Here is an 18272-nt window from a genome sequence, read left to right on the forward strand (position 1 = left end):
CTCAAAAAAAAAAAAATAAATAAATAAAAATGTTTGTTCCAATTATTCTTTCGTTCAGTCTTTTCTCTTGAAATTGTGGCATATCTTAATAACTTCCTTGCTTCTTTAGATGATCTTTTCATAGAATATGTGAAAACTCTGGGACTTGGAAAAAAATAGAGTGGTACATCATGTTCCTGGATGGAAAACTCAGTATTATAAAATATGTGTTCCATAAAATTAATTAAAATTAATATTATTACATTAAGTATCCCAGTGGGGGTTTAAAAATTTATTCTATTTGATGATACATAGGGCAGAATAATATGTGAAAGGCAAGACAATTTTGAATTAGAAAAATTATGAAGGCAGAGGGCAGTAGGGGAATATAGAACCTTGTTCTATGGTAGGTCTTAAATATGATACAGGTATGGGAATCCTGAAATTGTTACAGATAAACAGATTCATGTCTATATAACAGTAGAGTATATATATATCATTCATGTTTGGATGGTCTACTGGCCATTTTGGGGAAAAGTTAGATCTTTTCTTATTCCAAATGCTAATACATATCCTATCTGGGTTTAATATATGAATATAAGAAAATGAAACTATTAAAGTACTGAAAGAAAATGTAGGTGAATATCTTGGGATGAGGAATGCCTTTCCAAGCATAAACAAAAAAATTAATTCAAAAGAATGAGATTTGATTACATTGAAAAAATGGTCACATTTTGAAAAAGGTAAATGGCTTTCAAATATCAGAGAACTGACTTTTCAGAACAAGGTATTGAACAGATAAAAACAATAGATAACCACTTCAGGAGTCATTTTAGATTCCACTGTGCTCCACATCCCTAATTTCTATTCCGGTCACCATTCATGCTTTCATTCAACAAGTGTTTGAGTGCCTATTATGCCTGAGGAACCATTTTAGGTACGGAGGATACAGTAATGAATAAAATGGAGAAAATCTCTGCTCTATGGAGTTTACAGTCCAGGGATGGGGTGGGAATAACTGCTAAACAAATAATTAATGTAGAACATTTAAAATAAAACATTTCTATAGAGGAAGATAAAGCAGACAATAGAGATATAGTGTACTTTGGTGGAGGGGGTATTGCAGTTCTGAACAGTGGCAATTAAGCAAAGATCTGAAAGAAATGAGAAGTCATATGGGTATCTGATAGGAGGAACATTCCAGGTAGAAGGAACAGTGTGGGCAAATATTATGAAATATTATGAGGCAGGAGAGTGTTGTATATGTTTTGTGAGCATCAAAGAGGCAGCACAGAGGCAGTAGCTGAACATGAGTGAGCAAGGTGGTGAATAACAGGAGATGAGATCAGGGGAATAGCAGAATATAGAAAATGTAGGGCCTTTTAAGGTCAGATAATTTGTTGCGGGGGCTATTCTGTACATTGTAGGACATTTAAGCATCCCTGGTTTCTATCCACTAGATTTCAGTAGCACCCCCAAGTTCTGACAACCAAAACTGCCTCCAGACATTGCCAGATTTTCTAGATTTGGGGAGCAACATTGCCCTGGTTGAGAACCACAGGTCTGCTAAATGGGTGCTTATTCCTTTGGGGAAGACTTGGAGGAAGATTTATGGTATATATTTGCAGTAATGGTGCAGAGTCCTTCCTCAGCGGGACCCAGTCTGTCCTCAGTCAAGAGTCTCTGGCTGGGCCTGTGAATTGACTAGGTTTGGAAACTGGGCAAATGCCCCTGACTTGCATTGTGGTAACTCAAGTTGGGTTTTGGCCACCAAATTTAGACATTTTTCTGTTATATAGATTAAACTGCCCATCTATTTCATTCCTAGGAACATCGTGATCAATTAGCCACTGCCAAAGATCCCTGCTGGCCAAAACATTCTGATTACCGGTATGTCCCTGCTGTCCTTATCTTTGGGGTTAAATACTGCCATTTGGCCTCTGCTACTTTGGTATCCCATTATCCTTGGTGAACTCAAGGAGCCCATCTCAGTGGTGGCATTTTCTGCAGTTATCCCTGACCTACAAAGGAGAACAGCCACAGGACTTTTCAAAGATATGAGTGTTCCCCTTATTGACAGAATGACCCCCGGGCCTTCTCAGGGAATGTAGTTGGGTGGTAGGTGTGCAGGTTGCAGAGGATGAATCCACTTCAGGATTCCCTCTTCCAGATAGTGCCAGGGAAATCTGTCTCAGTCTTATTAAATGTAGGCTATTGTTGACTCTAAGTTTCAGTCAACAACCAAGGAAGCCATTAGAGACACCTCCAGCTACACAAGCTAACGTATTCAATTCAGAATCTGTATTATGTGCACCTCATATCAGTAAATTCTAACCACCTTAGTGTAATATCCTGAGACTCTGTTTGGATTTCTGCTTTTGTATATTAGCAAAATCTTGGAATTTTTTGCCTTTAAAGCTGTTTCCTGTAAAACTGTTTCCATCGTGTGTACCTGTCCCCCTACAACATGCTGAGATTTGACCCTAGTTATGGCTCTAGTGATGACTGGGTTAGCTGTGGTTGGTTTTGAGGAGAATGAACATCCTCCTGTAGGGCATCTACTGCACATAAGGATATCACATAATTTTCCAGCAAAAGAAGACTATTCTTTTTAGATACAGAGGGCAGGTGGAAGTCTGAAATTGTCAATTTCATTCTGATCCAACCAGATATTCCCATTTGAAACTTCAAGGTCCCATTATTTCCCAGTAATTGCTCTTACTTTTTCTTTTTCTTTCTTTTTTTTGAGATGGGAATTTCACTCTTATTGCCCAGGCTGGAGTGCGGTGGTGCCATCTTGGCTTACTGCAGTCTCTACCTCCCAGGTTTAGGCGAGTCTCCTGCCTCAGCCTCCTGAGTAGCTGGGATTACAGGCCTGCGCCACCACACCCTGCTAATGTTTGCATTTTTAGCAGAGATGGAGTTTCACCATGTTGGTCAGGCTGGTCTTGAACTCCTGACAGGTGATCCACCTGCCCTGGCCTCCCAAAGTGCTGGGATTACAGGTGTGAGCCATCATGCCTGGCCTGCTCTTACTTTTTCTTTTCTTTTTTTTTTTTTTGAGATGGAGTCTTACTGTCTGCTTTTACTTTCGCACAATAAACTTGGTGAGACTGAATTCAACTAATTTTGTCATTCAGCAGTTTGCACAATTAAATTTTGCATTTGATTTTCAGCAATATCAACCTGTGGTTATATAAGAATTAAGATTATTAATACAAAAATGAGCCAGGCATGGTGGCTTACACCTGAGGGTGAGATGGGAGGATGGTTTGAGCCTGGGAGGCAGAGGTTGCTGTGAGCCAAGGTTGCAGTGAGCAGAGATCACGCCATTGCACTCCAGCCTGGGTGCTTGTCACAAAAAATATATGTATATTTAAGGTTGTCATGAAAGGTCTCTCTTTTCTCTGACTGTGACTTGAGCTGACTTAATGGACTTGCACTTGTTATTTTCATCAGAAATGCACAAGAGCACTTAGAGAATTCATCTCATATAACAGACTTTGTAGTCATCATTACTGCTTTACTAGTTAAGTTCAATAGCCATTTGGGTTCCCAAGGTACTTGCTATATTGACATTTCATCATCACCAACCACAGGCGATAGCCTGATTAACTGTGATGCCCCTGCATATGTGGGATTATTACCAAACTAGTTCCTGCTTGAGCCTTATACTCAAGCCCAAGGACACAACGAAAACCAATTCTGAATCCCATCTTTGTGTGCCTGTCTCCTATGACCACTGCTACTACCAATCCTGTATTCAGAGGACAGAAACCACATAGTAATTTGAATATGGAAAGTTTAACATAAAGAATTATTTACCATTAATGGGGAATTAACTCTAATGCATACAGAGAAAGCTAAAGATACAGAATAACAGTAGAGGGAGCGGCCACTATCTCTAGGTCTGAGGCAGAGTAACAAGGGTGGAATAAATCTGGATAATGGCCAGCCCACCAGCTTCAAGGCTGAGATTCCGATCTAGTTGGAGCAGGTGTGGTCCACTGGATGCTGGAAACATTTGAGGTGTGGCAGGCTTTTGCTGGCAATTACAAAATGCCCCTCTGGGGTGCCCATAAAAGTCAGAAGGATGGTGAGTCCCTCATCTCTACGAAAAATAAAAAAATTAGCTGGATATACTGGTGCGCACCCATGGTCCCAGCTACTTGGGAGGCTGAGGTGGAAGGATTGCTTGAGCCCAGGAGAACAAGGCTGCAGTGCACTTACTGTGTTTGTAGCACAACACACCAGCCTGGGCAACAGAGGATACTGTGTCTCAAAAAAAAAGTCACTAGGAAGCCCCTTGCTGAATCTGGTTAAGAAGTCAGCTGGGGGGAGGCCGGGCGCGGTGGCTCAAGCCTGTAATCCCAGCACCTTGGGAGGCTGAGACGGGCGGATCACAAGGTCAGGAGATCGAGACCATCCTGGCTAACATGGTGAAACCCCGTCTCTACTAAAATACAAAAAACTAGCTGGGCGAGGTGGCGGGCGCCTGTAGTCCCAGCTACTCGGGAGGCTGAGGCAGGAGAATGGCGTGAACCCGGGAGGCGGAGCTTGCAGTGAGCCGAGATTGCGCCACTGCACTCCAGTCTGGGCGACAGAGTGAGACTCCGCCTCAAAAAAAAAAAAAAAAAAAAAAAGAGGCCAGCTGGGACACTGGCAAAATTCTCTGGGAAGTCTGTCTCCCATAGGGGTGCTGCTGAAACTTGCAGGGTAGCTGCTCTCTGGAGTGCTGACAAAACTTGTCAGGAAACTAGTCATGCGTGTGTGCCTGTGTCACTGAGAGTTGTTGGGGAGTTGGTCCCTGGGAGGGCCATTTGGAGTCCTGCACAACACCTCCACTGGAGCAAGCCAGCTAGAGAACAGTGTAACAGGAAGAGAAGCCCCTTCCTTCTGGAAGATTCCTCCAGTGCCATCTACTGACAAAGGTTAACATTGTGCCAGCTGGCAAAGGAGGAAGTTTTACAGAGTCCATCCCCATTACGTAAAGTGGGGCAGAGAAGAGTGGGTTTGGAGTTGAGAGGCAATCTGTTTATAACTGGTGAGAACCCATAGTTACATTGCCATACTCTTCATTCCTTAGGGTAGACGCTTGTTTTCATATGGTGAAGGACTTTCCTTTAATACCTCTCTTGTAGTACTGGTCTGGTAGTGATGAATTCTCTGTTTCTGAACAACTGTTTGTTTTGCTTTCAGTTTTGAAAGTTTTTTGTTTGTTTGTTTGTTTGTTTTAAAAAAACAGAGTCTTACTATGTTGCCCAGGCTGAACTCAAATTCTTGAGCTCAGGTGATCCTCCCACCCCAGCCTCTTGAGTAGCTGGGATTACAGGTATGATGCACCACCACACCTGGTGTAGTTTTGAAAGATATTTTTGCAGGATTTTGAATTCTAGGTTGACATTTTCCTTTACTTTCAGTACTTTAAAGATGTTGCTCCTATACCTTCTGGATTGCTTTGTTACCAATGGAAGGTGTCCAGGTTCTTGGCGTCTTGAACAAAGAATTGGACAAAATGCACAAATAAAGCAGGGAAAGAATGAAGCAAAAACAGAGACTTATTGAAAATGAGGGTACACTTCACAGTGTGGAAACCAGTTGGAGCATAGGGGCTCAAGGGTGCCATTACACAATTTTCTTGGGTTTAAATGCTCTTTAGAGGTTTCCCATTGGTTACCTGGTGTACACACTATGTAAATGAAGTAGTGGCCCCCAATGAGAGGCTGAAGTTAAGTTACAAATGTTACACCCTATGCCAGCCTCTGGTTGTGGAAAGCAACCAATCAGAGGCTAAAGTGAAGTTACAAAGTTACACTTCTGTGCAAACAAAGACTTTGCCAGGAATCAGTCTGATTGGTTGCCTGATAGGTTGTGGAAATCAACTAACCAAAGGCTAAAGTGAAGTTACAAAGTTAACACTCTGATGCAAACGTCTGATTGGTTGCAGAAAGCAACCAACAGAGATTTTTGTTTTTTTTTTTTTTTTTTTTTTGAGACGGAGTCTTGCTGTGCTCTGTCGCCCAGGTTGGAGTGCAGTGACACGATCTCGGCTCACTGCAAGCTCCGCCCCCCATGTTCATGCCATTCTCCTGCCTCAGCCTCCCAAGTAGCTGTGACTACAGGCGCCCACCACCACACCCAGCTAATTTTTTTGTATGTTTAGTAGAGACGGGTTTTCACAGTGTTTGCCAGGATGGTCTCCATCTCCTGACCCTGTGATCCGCCCACCTGGGTCTCCCAAAGTGCTGGGATTACAGGCGTGAGCCACTGCGCCTGGCAACAGAGATTCTTTCAATTTTCCATCTGCCACATGGAAAAAGAGTGGGGTTTGCAAAGGGAGTAGCCTCCAGTTGTTTTGTTACTTAGGTGTGGAAATTTGGGGTTTTCCTTTTGATTTAGCTCTGGTAAGTCAGTGTGAATTGGCCTTAGGTTCCCTGCCTCCAGATTCTATTTTCCTGCCTCAGCACTGCTTCTATGAGTCTACTGTTATTATTTTTGTTGCTTTGGATGTAATACCATTTTCCCCCAGCTGCATTTAAGAATTCTCTTATCACTTCTTATCAGGAATTTGATTATGCGTTTATGCCTTGGTATGGTTTATTTCAAACTTTTGCACAGGGTTCATTGAGCATTCTGATTCTGTGAGTATACAGCTTTCATAAAATTGGGAAGTTTTGGCCATTATATTTTCAAAATCTTTTTGTCTTCTCGCTAGCATATTTATTGACTCCAGTTATATGCACATATAATATCACTTGATGTTGTTCCATAGCTCACTAATTTTCTTTAGCCTTTTTTCTCTTTTTATTTTGGACGATTTCTTTTGCTGTATGTTCTAATTCACCAATCTTCCACAGTGTATAATTTTCTCTTATTTCCATTCTGTGTAATTTTCATCTTAGACATTGGGTTTTTCATCTCTAAGTTCAGTTTGGGTCCTTTTTTTTTATATATCTGTGTGTCTCCTTAGTATGTTCATTCTTTCACCTCTACCTTCTTCAATATTTGGAATATATTTATAATAGTTCTTTTGATAGTCTACTAGTCTTATCATTTGTATCATTTCTGGATCTGTTTCTGTTGATTAACCTTTTTCATTATAAATTTGCTATTCTTGCTTTTTTGCATGCTTTGTAGCTTTTGATTGAATGCTAGACATTGTGACTTCTACCTAGTTGGGTGCAGGGCTTAAAAAATGCCCTTAACTGTTCTCAAACTTTGTTCTGGGATACAGTAAAGTTACTAGAAACAGATATTTTTGGTACCCTTTATCCCTGCCTTAAAAAAAAAAAAAAGATAAACAGATCTTTTGAGGCTTACTTTTAATCTTTGTTAGGTGGCAGCACCAGAATAGCTTCTTGATGAAAGCTAATTTTATCCTACTGACTTAGTACCCTGTTGAATATTTGATGCCGCATGTGATACCCCATGTATTAGAAGGTCTTTTCCTTCTGGGCTGAGTGCGGTGGCTCACACCTGTAATCCCACCACTTTGGGAGGCCGAGGTGGGCGGATCACTTAAGGTCAGGTGTTCAAGACCAGCCCGGCCAACATGGTGAAACCTCATCTCTACTCAAAGTACAAAATTAGCCGGGCGTGGTAGTGGGCGCCTGTAGTCCCAGCTACTCAGGAGACTGAGGCAAGAGGATCGCTTGAACCTGGGAGGTGGAGGTTGCAGTGAGCCAAGATCATGCGGCTGCACTGCAGCCTGGGTGACAGAGTGAGAGGCTGTTTCAAAAAACAAACAAACAAAAAAGTGTTCTCCTTCTGGCTGATGGGACATGAACTATTCCAGGCCCTGTATAAACCCTAGGAATTGTTCTGCCCGCTTTGTTCAGGTGACTGTTTCACTGGCCTCCATGGTTTCTTCTCTTACTTGCACAGCTTGATACTTAGCTGAAGACTAGAGGAGAGTCCTCTGCAGATCTCTGGACTTCTCAGTGTATCTCTCTCCTTTTTAGTATTCTGCTATGTGAATTCTGACCTGTGTGAATTCTGACCTCTTTGATGTCTGCTAACTCTGAACCCTATTTTCTCAATTTTGGGAGATTGCCAGGCTCCATTTAGGTTCACTCTGTATGCCTTGTGGCCTGGAAACTCTCCAGACGGTAAGCTGGGGCAATGATAGGACTCACCTCATTTGTTTCTCTTCTCTCAGAACTTACTGTTCTATTCTGCCTGTTAAATGCCTGAAAACCTTACTTCATATATTTTGTCTGACCTTTTAGTTGTTTAAGGCAGGAAGGTAAATCCAGTCTCTGTTACTTCATAATAGCCAAAAAGTTGAAGTCCTTTTCCATTCGTTTTTGTTGTCTGAGCTCAGTCTCTAGAACAAGGGTCAGCAAGCTGTAGCTCACAGGCCAAATTCTAGTTGGTAGCCTATATTTGTATTATCCACAAGCAAAAAATGGCTTTTTTTTTTTTTTTTTTAATTTTTTTGAGACAAGGCCTTGCTGTGTTACTCAAGCCGGGGTTCATTGACACCATCACGGCTCACTGCAGCCTTGACCCCTGGGCTCAATAGATCCTCCTGCCTCAGCCTCTGGAGAAGCTGTGACTACAGGCCTGTGCCAGCAGACTGGCTAATTTGACTTTTTTTTTTTTTTTTTTGAGATGCAGTCTTGCTCTGTTGCCCAGGCTGGAGTGCAGTGGTGCAATCTCAGCTCACTGCAAGTTCTGCCTCCCGGGTTCATGCCATTCTTCTGTCTCAGCCTCCCAAGTAGCTGGGACTACAGGTGCCCGCCACCACGCCCGGCTAATTTTTTGTATTTTTAGTAGAAACGGGGTTTCACCGTGTTAGCCAGGATGGTCTCGATCTCCTGACCTCGTGATCCACCCACCTCGGCCTCCCAGAGTGCTGGGATTACAGGTGTGAGCCACAACGCCCGGCCTGATTTGACTATTTTTTGTAGAGATGCGGTCTTTCTATGTTGCTAAGTTGGTCTCAGACTCCTGGGCTTAAGTGATCCTCCAGCCTTCACCTCCTAAAGTGCTGGGATTACAGGTGTAAGCTACTGCACCCAGTCTGACTTTTGCATTTTAAAGAGCTGTTTTTAAAAAAGAGAGCCTGATGTGGTGACTCATGCCTGTAATCTCAGCTATCTCAGCTACTCTGGAGGCTGGCGGTGGGAGGATTGCTTGAGGCCTGGAGTTTGAGACCAGCCTGAGCAATATAGGATAACACTGTCTCCATCAAAAAAAAAAAAAAAAAAAAGCCAGGACATAGTGACCACACCTATCTATATTCCTAGCTCCACCAGAGGTTGAGGTGGGAAGATCACTTGAGTCTAGGAGTTCGAGTCCAGCCTGGGAAACCTGGCAAAAATAAAAACCCTTGTCTTTGCAAAAAATCCCAAAATTAGTTAGGTGTAGTGGTGGTTGCCTGTAGTGCCAGCTACTCTGGAGGCTGAGGTGGGAGGATCAGTTGAACTTGGGAGGTCGAGGCTGCAGTGAGCTGTTATGGTGCCACTGCACTCCCGCCTGGTGACAGAGGGATACCCTGTTTCAAAAAAAAAAAAAGAAAAAAAGAAAAAATTGCTTGTAGTATTTCTTTATTTTCCTTGTAATGTCTGTAGGTTTGTAGTGGTGTTCCCTCTTTCATTCCTGATATTGGCAATTTGTGGGTGTTCTTTTTGTTTTTTTTTTTTTTTGAGACGGAGTCACCCAGGCTGGAGTACAGTGGCACGACCTCGGCTCACTGCAACCTCCGCCTTCTTGGTTCAAGCAATTTTCCTGCCTCACCCTCCCCAAGTAGCTGGGACTATAGGCACACACCATCACACTGAGCAAATGTTTGTATTTTTAGTAGAGACAGGGCTCTGCCATGTTGGCCAGGCTGGTCTCAAACTCCTGACCTCAAGTGATACATGCATGAGCCATGGCGCCCAGCCTATATTGATCTTTTGATAGAACTCATTTTTGGTTTCACTTACTTTTATGCTGTTCTTAATTTTCTTTTTTTTTTTTTGAGATGGAGTCTTGCTCTGTCGCCCAAGCTGGAGTGCAGTGGCCGGATCTCAGCTCACTGCAAGCTCCACCTCCCGGGTTCACGCCATTCTCCTGCCTCAGCCTCCCGAGTAGCTGGGACTACAGGCGCCCGCCACCTCGCCCGGCTAGTTTTTTTGTATTTTAGTAGAGACGGGGTTTCACCGTGTTAGCCAGGATGGTCTCGATCTCCTGACCTCGTGATCCGCCCGCCTCGGCCTCCCAAAGTGCTGGGATTACAGGCTTGAGCCACCGCGCCCAGCCCTTAATTTTCTATTTAATTTATTTTTGCTTTTATCATTATTTGATTGATTTTTGCTTTTATCTTTATTATTTTCTTCTTTCCACTTATTTTGGGTTTACTTTGCTTTCTTTTCCTAGCTTCTTGATTTGGCATCCTTCTTTAAGTTATATTGATAGCTTATGGTTTAAAGCTATAGACATTTCTAAGCCCTGTTTTAAGTGCATCCCCAAACTCTTAGTAAGTTGTGTTTTTATTATCATTCAGTTCAAAATATTTACTGAGTTTTCTCTCATTTATTTTTCAGCTTACATTACCATACAGTTTCTTTTTTTTCCTTTTATTTTTGAAGCGGAGTCTTGCACTGTCGCCTGGGCTGGAGTGCAATGGCGTGATCTTGGCTCACTGCAACCTCCGCCTCCCGGGTTCATGTGATTCTCCTGCCTCAGCCTCCTGAGTAGCTGGGATTACAGGTGCACACCACCACACTGGGCTAATTTTTTTTATTTTTAGTAGAGATGGGGTTTCATTATGTTGACCAGGCTGGTCTCGAACTCCTGACCTGGTGATCTGCCTGCCTCGGTCTCCCAAAGTGCTGGGATTACAGGCATGAGCCACCTTGCCCGGCCATACAGTTTCTTTAGAAGTGTGCTTAATTCCTAATTTTTGATACTGTAATTATCTTGTTTTTTAGTGATTTCAAATTTAATACCACTGAAGTCAGAGAATATGTTTTCTGTTATTTCAGTTATTTGATTTTTGTTTCCTTTTTTTTTTTTTCTTTGAGACGGGTTCTGGCTCTGTTGTCCAGGCAGGGGTGCAATGACTCGATCGTAGCTTACTGCAACCTCTGCCTCCTGGGCTTAAACCATCCTCCCACCTCAGCCTTCTAAGAGTATCTGTGACTGTAACATGTGCCACCATGCCTGGCTAATTTTTTTTTTTTTTTTTTAAGATACAGGGTTTCGCCGTGTTGCCCAGGCTGGTCTCCAGCTTCTGGCCTCAAGCAGTCTTCCCACCTTGGCCTTCCAAAGTGATAGGATTACAGGTGTGAACAACCACTCCCAGCCTCAATTATTTGATTTTTATCGATGCTCCTTTTTTATGGTCCAGCATGTAGTGTATCTTGGTGCCCCCACAAGTAAACTTTATTTATTGTATTATTATTTTTTGAGACAGAGGCTTGCTCTGTCAGCAGGCTGGAGTGCTGTGACGTGATCTCGGCTCACTGCAACTTTCGATTCCCTGGTTCAAGCGATTCTCCTGCCTCAGCCTCCTGAGTAGCTGGTATTACAGGAATGCGCTACTACGACCGACTGGTTTTTGTATTTTTAGTAGAGACGGGGTTTCACCATATTGGCCAGGATGGTCTCTATCTCCTGACCTCGTGATCCGCCCGCCTTGGCCTCCCAAAGTGCTGGGATTACAGGCATGAGCAAATGCACCTGGCCCACAAGTAAACTTTAAAAAGTGCACACCACAGTTATTAGGTGTAGTGTTTCTATAAATATCACTTGGGTTAAGTTTGTTGGTAGGACTGTTAAAATCGTCTGTGTCTTACTTGATTTTTTGTCTTGTTCTAACAACTGACAGAACTATAAATCTGCAGTCACAGTTGGAGATTTTACTTATCCCTTTAGTTCTGTTTTTTGCTTCATGTATTTTGAAGTTGTATTGTTAGTTGCTTCACATATAGAGTTTATGTCTTGTTGATGATCATATTTAGTGCCTATTCTTTTTTCTTTCTTTCTTTCTTTTTTTTAAAATGTTTTTCCTCAAGTGATCTCTCAGCCTCCCAAAGTGTTGGGATTACAGACTTGGGCCACCATGCTTGGCCGAGTGACTCTATTCTTGTCATGTTTTCTATTTTTTTTTTTTTGGAGACAGTGTCTTGCTCTGTCACCCAGGCTGGAGTGCAGTGGCGTAATCATAACTTACTGCAGCCTTGAACTCCTGGGCTCAAGCAGTCCTCCCATCTCAGCCTCCCAAGTAGCTGGAACTACAGGTACACACCACTGTGCCTAGCTGAGTTTTCTTATTTTTTGTAGAGATGGGGTCTTTCTTGCTTTGTTGCCCAGGCTGGTCTCTAACTCCTGGCATCAAGTGATCGTCCTTCCTTTACCTCCCAAAGTGTTGGGATTACAGGTGTGAGCCACTGTGCTGGGTGTATACTTTCTCTTTAGGCTTACTATATCTGAGATTAATGTGGTTATATTTAATATCAGTTTTTTTTTATGCTTATTGTTTGGATTGATATGTGTTACCCTCCCCACCCTCTGACTTTCAGTCTGTGTCTCTATGTGGGTTTTGCGTTTTTCTCCAGTCCAACAGTTTGTAATTGTTGTGTTTATTCCTTTTAGACTTAATGTAGTAATTACATAGTTGGATTTAAGTCTTCTGTCTTCTTATTTGTGTCTTATTGATGCCATTTGTTCTTTTTTGAGACAGAGTCTTGCTCTGCCGCCCAGGCTGGAGTGCAGTGGCCAGGTCTCAGCTCACTGCAAGCTCCGCCTCCTGGGTTTACGCCATTCTCCTGCCTCAGCCTCCCAAGCAGCTGGGACTACAGGCGCCCGCCACCTCTCCCGGCTAGTTTTTTGTATTTTTTAGTAGAGACGGGGTTTCAGCATGTTAGCCAGGATGGTCTCGATCTCCTGACCTCGTGATCCGCCCATCTCGGCCTCCCAAAGTGCTGGGATTACAGGCTTGAGCCACCGCGCCCGGCCCATTTGTTCTTTATTCTTGCCTTATTGTAGGTAGATTGCATTTTTTGTTTTTTTTTTTTTACTGTTCTGAGTATTTAGATGTATTCCTTTGTATTTAGAGGTTATTGTAAAGATTACAGCATGCATCTTTTAAGTTATTATCTTTAAAAATTACATCATTTATAGAACCTGTAGAATAGTATATTTCATTTATCTCTCTTCCTTCCTTTTCCCCCACCATATTTTAGGCCCTTGTCTTATATTTTCCTTCTATGAATGCTTGTTTATTTTTTAAGTATCAGTAAGCTCTCATGAATTCTTTAATCAGTGTGTCATGATCCATTGTTACCAGTATTCATTTTGATACTCAAATTATCCCATATTCAGGCAGAGGGAGCCCCTCTAACCTACCTTCTTTTTGTTTTGTTTCATTTTATTTTTTAAAATATCCATTAGTTTTTTGGTCTTTACTTAGTTTTTAACACAATAAGATGTTCCAGAACGATCTTTTAAATTCTTTAATCACATTATGGCTTACTTAAAATTTTTCAGTGGCTTTCTGCTAACCATATGATAAAGTTCGAAATCATTCAAGGTTGGGCATATGTGGTCCTGATTATATATCTAGTTTTATGTCTTGTTTCTTTTACGCCTATACTCCATTTCTTCTGTTGTGGACCTCCTCCACTAAAACTTTCTTTTTTTTTTTTTTTGAGACGGAGTCTCACTCTGTCGCCCGGGCTGGAGTGCAGTGGCTAGATCTCAGCTCACTGCAAGCTCCGCCTCCCGGGTTCACGCCATTCTCCTGCCTCAGCCTCCCGAGTAGCTGGGACTACAGGCGCCCGCCACCTCGCCCGGCTAGTTTTTTGTATTTTTTAGTAGAGACGGGGTTTCACCGTGTTAGCCAGGATGGTCTCGATCTCCTGACCTCGTGATCCGCCCGTCTCGGCCTCCCAAAGTGCTGGGATTACAGGCTTGAGCCACCGCACCCGGCCTCCACTAAAACTTTCTTACCTTTTCCTATAGCACATGCTTTTTCATCCTTCTAGTCTAATGGATGCCTTCTAAATTTATAGACTAGGTTAAGTCACTACTAAATAAATTCAATAGCATTTTCTTCTTCCCCATGATACCATTCATCTAACTGTGTAATTGTTTGTGTAATATCTGTATTTCCTGATAAACTATGAAAAGTACAGAAATGCTTCATTTTCAGATCTGTTTTAGCATAGTTTTAATGTAGACCAGCACAGTTTGTACCTGATCTGTAGCAGGCAAATATGCAATAAATAACCGTTGGCTAACTGACCGAACTGGGCATGTTAACTCTCTGAATGTCCTTGAGTGATTTCTTTTTCCTCATCTCTGAAATGAGAGATCTCTGTTAATACTAAATTATCTTTAAACTTACTTTCATGTTTTGAATTCTTAGTAGTATCATTTAGTAGGAAGGATAGAGAGACTAACTGAATTTGAACATAAAAGTCCACATTAGAGTAAGGGGAGAAAACACTGGATTGGTAGTGAAAACTTGGTAGGTTTAGGTTTTAGTGCTACACGGTTTAGAAAGCTTTCAGGGTATGAATGCACTGCAAAAACCCCTGTACCTTGCTTGGTACAGTGTCTGGCTCTGACATCACATGGGTATCCTTGGACAAACAGAATTTACTTAGAAGGTAAATGATGTTTTTCTGTGTATCTGCAAACACATGTAGTACTTTAAATAATTGTTTTTAAAAAATGTTAAATTTTTTCATTATTATTATTTTTTGAGATGAAGTCTTGCTCCTGTCCCCCAAGCTGGAGTGCAGTGGTGTGATCTTGGCTCACTGCAACCTCCGCCTCCTGGGTTCAAGCGATTCACCTGCCTCAGCCTCCCAAGTAGCTGGGATTACAGGCGCCTGCCACCACACCTGGCTAACTTTTTATATTTTTGAGATGAAATCTCGATATCACCCAGGCTGGACTGCAGTGGCTCAATCTCGGCTCACTGCAACCTCCACCTCCTAGGTTCAAGCAATTATCCTGCCTCAGCCTCCTGAGTAGCTGGGACTACAGGCATGTGCCACCATGCCCAGCTAATTTTTGTATTTTTAGTAGAAATGGGGTTTCGCCATGTTGGCCAGGCTGGTCTTGTACTCCTGACCTCAAGTGATCCACCTGCCTCTTCCCAAAGTGCTGGGATTATTAGGCATGAGCCACTGCACCTGATCATAGTACTTAATTTTAAGACAGTTTATTCACTTAATAATATGTATAGAGTACCTACTGTGTCCCACACAAATGAAATATGATGGTATATACAAACATATAGATAGACATATCACATGCTAGGTGCTTGAGAAATAGGAGTTCATTCATTGAGAAATTTCAGACTTTTAGGCCCAATCTCTCGTAATTTGGTGATTGAGCTGGTCTAGAACCCTAGTCGCCTGAACTAGTCTACTTTAGTGTTCTGCTTGAAATACTAGAATCAGAATGAGTTTTCGTAGTGAAGAGTGGATGATAAGACAGGTGTGGTGGTTTACACCTGTAATCCCAGCTCTTTGAAAGACCAAGAGGGATGAATCACTTGAGCTTAGTAGTTCGAAACCATCCTGAGCAACATGGCGAAACCCTGTCTCTACCAAAAATACAAAAATTAGCTGGGCATGGTGGCACATGCCTGTAGTCCCAGCAACTCAGGAGGCTGAGGTGGGAGGTTTGCTTGAGCCTGGGGGGTGGAGGTTGTAGTGAGCTGAGATCACACCAGTGCACTCCAGCCTGGGTGACAGAGTGAGACTCTGTATCAGAAAACAAAACAAAGAAAGTGGATGATAAAAGGAATTTTTTTGCTTTTGGAAGATACATGCAAAACAATAATACCAAATAATTGACATAGCAAGTTAAAAGATTAGAGCAGACAGCCTTGTTTGAAAGGAAAAGTGGTGTGAGTGACAGAAAATGGAAGACATATTAGAATGGTATGTGAATCTGGGGAGAAATGGTTGATGGGTTTGAGAGAGGTTCTATAGTATGAATGACTTCCTGACTAAATATGGATGCCAACCTCATTGAATCTGAGAAATGAAACAAGATGACTTAATTGTTGACATTTTATAATATTAATTTTATAATTTTGGTTATACATGGTACAAGTTTGGGGATCTTTATGAAAATGAGTTATTTAAATAAACTTTCTTCTTTGAATGCATTTTGTAAATTTAGCTTATTTCTTTGATACAGACAGAAATGTTTTTCTTAAATTTTAAGAGTAGCTTTATTTTTGCATTATGTATTCAACAAACACATATTTGTCCTTTAAATTGTGCTGGGCATTGCCTTAGATTTGTTCCTTAGACTTATAAGGAAAGGATAAAATTGTTTTAGGTAATTAAGCAATAAAGAATTTCGAATAATTTGGTCTAGGCCTGGTGCGGTGGCTCATACCTGTAATCCCAGCCCTTTGGGAGGCCGAGGCGGGTGGATCACGAGGTCAGAAGATCGAGACCATCCTGGCTAACACGGTGAAACCCCATCTCTACTAAAAATACAAAACATTAGCCAGGCGTGGTGGCGGGTGCCTGTAGTCCTAGCTACTCAGAAGGCTGAGGCAGGAGAATGGCATAAACCTGGGAGGCTGAGTTTGCAGTGAGTGGAGATCGTGCCACTGCACTCCAGCCTGGGCAACAGGGTGAGACTCTGTCTCAAAAAAAAAAAAAAAAAAAGAATAATTTGGTCTAATATTTGGCTTTGTACTGATCATTTATGTGTGTGTATTGATTATATATTCAGAAAGGGCAGATTATACATAAGAAACTGTAGTTATCCTGTTTCATCTATCTCTTTAAAAGCCTTGTAATTATTTTGTTAGTAAATTTTTAGGGATGGGTTGGGGAAGGCAGTTGTCTGCCATTATAATTATACTTTATATTTGAGATTTAAAAATACTTTACAGTGATTGCTTGAGCCCAGGAGCTTGAGGCTACAGTGAGCTGTGATCGCACCACTGTAGTCCAAATCCAGCCTGACTGACAGAGTGAGACTGTCTTTAAAAAAAAAAACACAAAAAAACTCTAGAATATTCTGATATATTTATTTTTCAAATAATTCTATAAGAGAACTATATTTAAGGGACATCTTCTTAAAGAAACAAGTATTTTGTGGGGTTTTTTTTTTTTTTCTTTTGAGACAGTTTCACTCTTGTCGCCCAGGCTCTAGAGTGCAATGGCGTGATCTTGGCTCACTGCAACCTCCACCTCCCAGGTTCAAGCAATTCTCCTGCCTCAGGCCTCCTGAGTAGCTGAGATTAAGGCACCCACCATCACGCCCAGCTAATGTTCGTGTGTTTTTTTTTTTAGTACAGACGGGGTTTCACCATGTTGGCCAGGCTGGTCTCGAATTCCTGACTTCAAGTGATCTGCCTGCCTCAGCCTCCCAAAGTGTTGGAATTACAGGCGTGAGCCACTGCGTCCGACCATTTTGTGGTTATCTTTGAATGTCTTACTTTTATTATAAAGGCAGCATTGTTGTAGATGATTTCAAAGATTTAAAAAGGTATAAGCTTATAAGTGTAGGTAGTGTGCTATGTGAGGGGCAAGTTTTCACTAACATCACAAGGGGCTCTGATCCAGTGAGTGGAGTTTGATAGTAATTTTGAAAGAAGTGAAAATAAATAAAATAAAAGGTATACAGAAAAGATAAAATCTGTTGTAATTTTACTACTCACTGTATTTACAATTATACATAAATTTATCTTGCATACATATGTATTTTATTTTTTAAATGAATGTATGCTAAAATTCCTTTTTTTTCTTTTTTTTTGTTGTTTGTCTCTGTTTAAAGATTGTTGTTGTTGTTGTTTAGGTTTTAGCAGTTTGATTATGAGTGTCTTGGTGTATATATCTTTGGATTTTCCTGTTTGACATTTGCTTAGCTTCTTTAATCTGCAGATATCTATCTGTCTTTCGTCAAATTTGGGAAGTTTTCAGCCATTATTTCTTCAGATATTTTTTCTGCTCTGCAGTCTTTCTCCTCTGCTTCTGGAACTCTGATGCCATAAATATTATACCTTTTTATACCTTTATTGTGATAAAATATACATAGCATAAAATCTGCCATGTAACCATTTTTGGATGTATAATTCAGTGGCATTAAGTACATTCACATTGTCATGCTACTATTAACACCATCCATCTCCAGAACCCTCTACCTTATTCTTTTTAAAGTCTGCCTAGAATTTCATGTATAGTCTATCTTAATAAATTAACCATTTCCCTGCAGTGGGATTTTAAAGTACTTTTTTTTATTGTTTAAATTATATGGCAGCAAATGTCTATCTTAAATATTTTTTCTTTCTTTTCTTTTTCTTCCCTTCTTTCTCTTCT

General features: G+C 41.4%; 1 protein-coding gene across 6 annotated transcripts in view; it reads left to right on the forward strand.

The window, feature by feature from the left end:
• The window catches only part of ZMYM4 (zinc finger MYM-type containing 4), a 169714-nt gene that overhangs the window by 31160 nt on the left and 120282 nt on the right, over positions 1–18272 (forward strand). For 3 of the 6 annotated variants that reach the window (XM_017884541.1, XM_017884542.1, XM_017884543.1), the window contains one exon: positions 1808–1869. The exons of the other annotated variants lie outside the window; for them this stretch is intronic. The gene's annotated coding sequence lies outside the window, so the exon portion shown is untranslated. The remainder of the gene's footprint in view (positions 1–1807; positions 1870–18272) is intronic. 6 annotated transcript variants of the gene reach the window in all.

The sequence above is a fragment of the Rhinopithecus bieti genome, unplaced genomic scaffold (genome assembly GCF_001698545.2).
Source record: "Rhinopithecus bieti isolate Rb0 unplaced genomic scaffold, ASM169854v2 scaffold_13029, whole genome shotgun sequence".
Taxonomy (NCBI): Eukaryota; Metazoa; Chordata; class Mammalia; order Primates; family Cercopithecidae; genus Rhinopithecus; species Rhinopithecus bieti.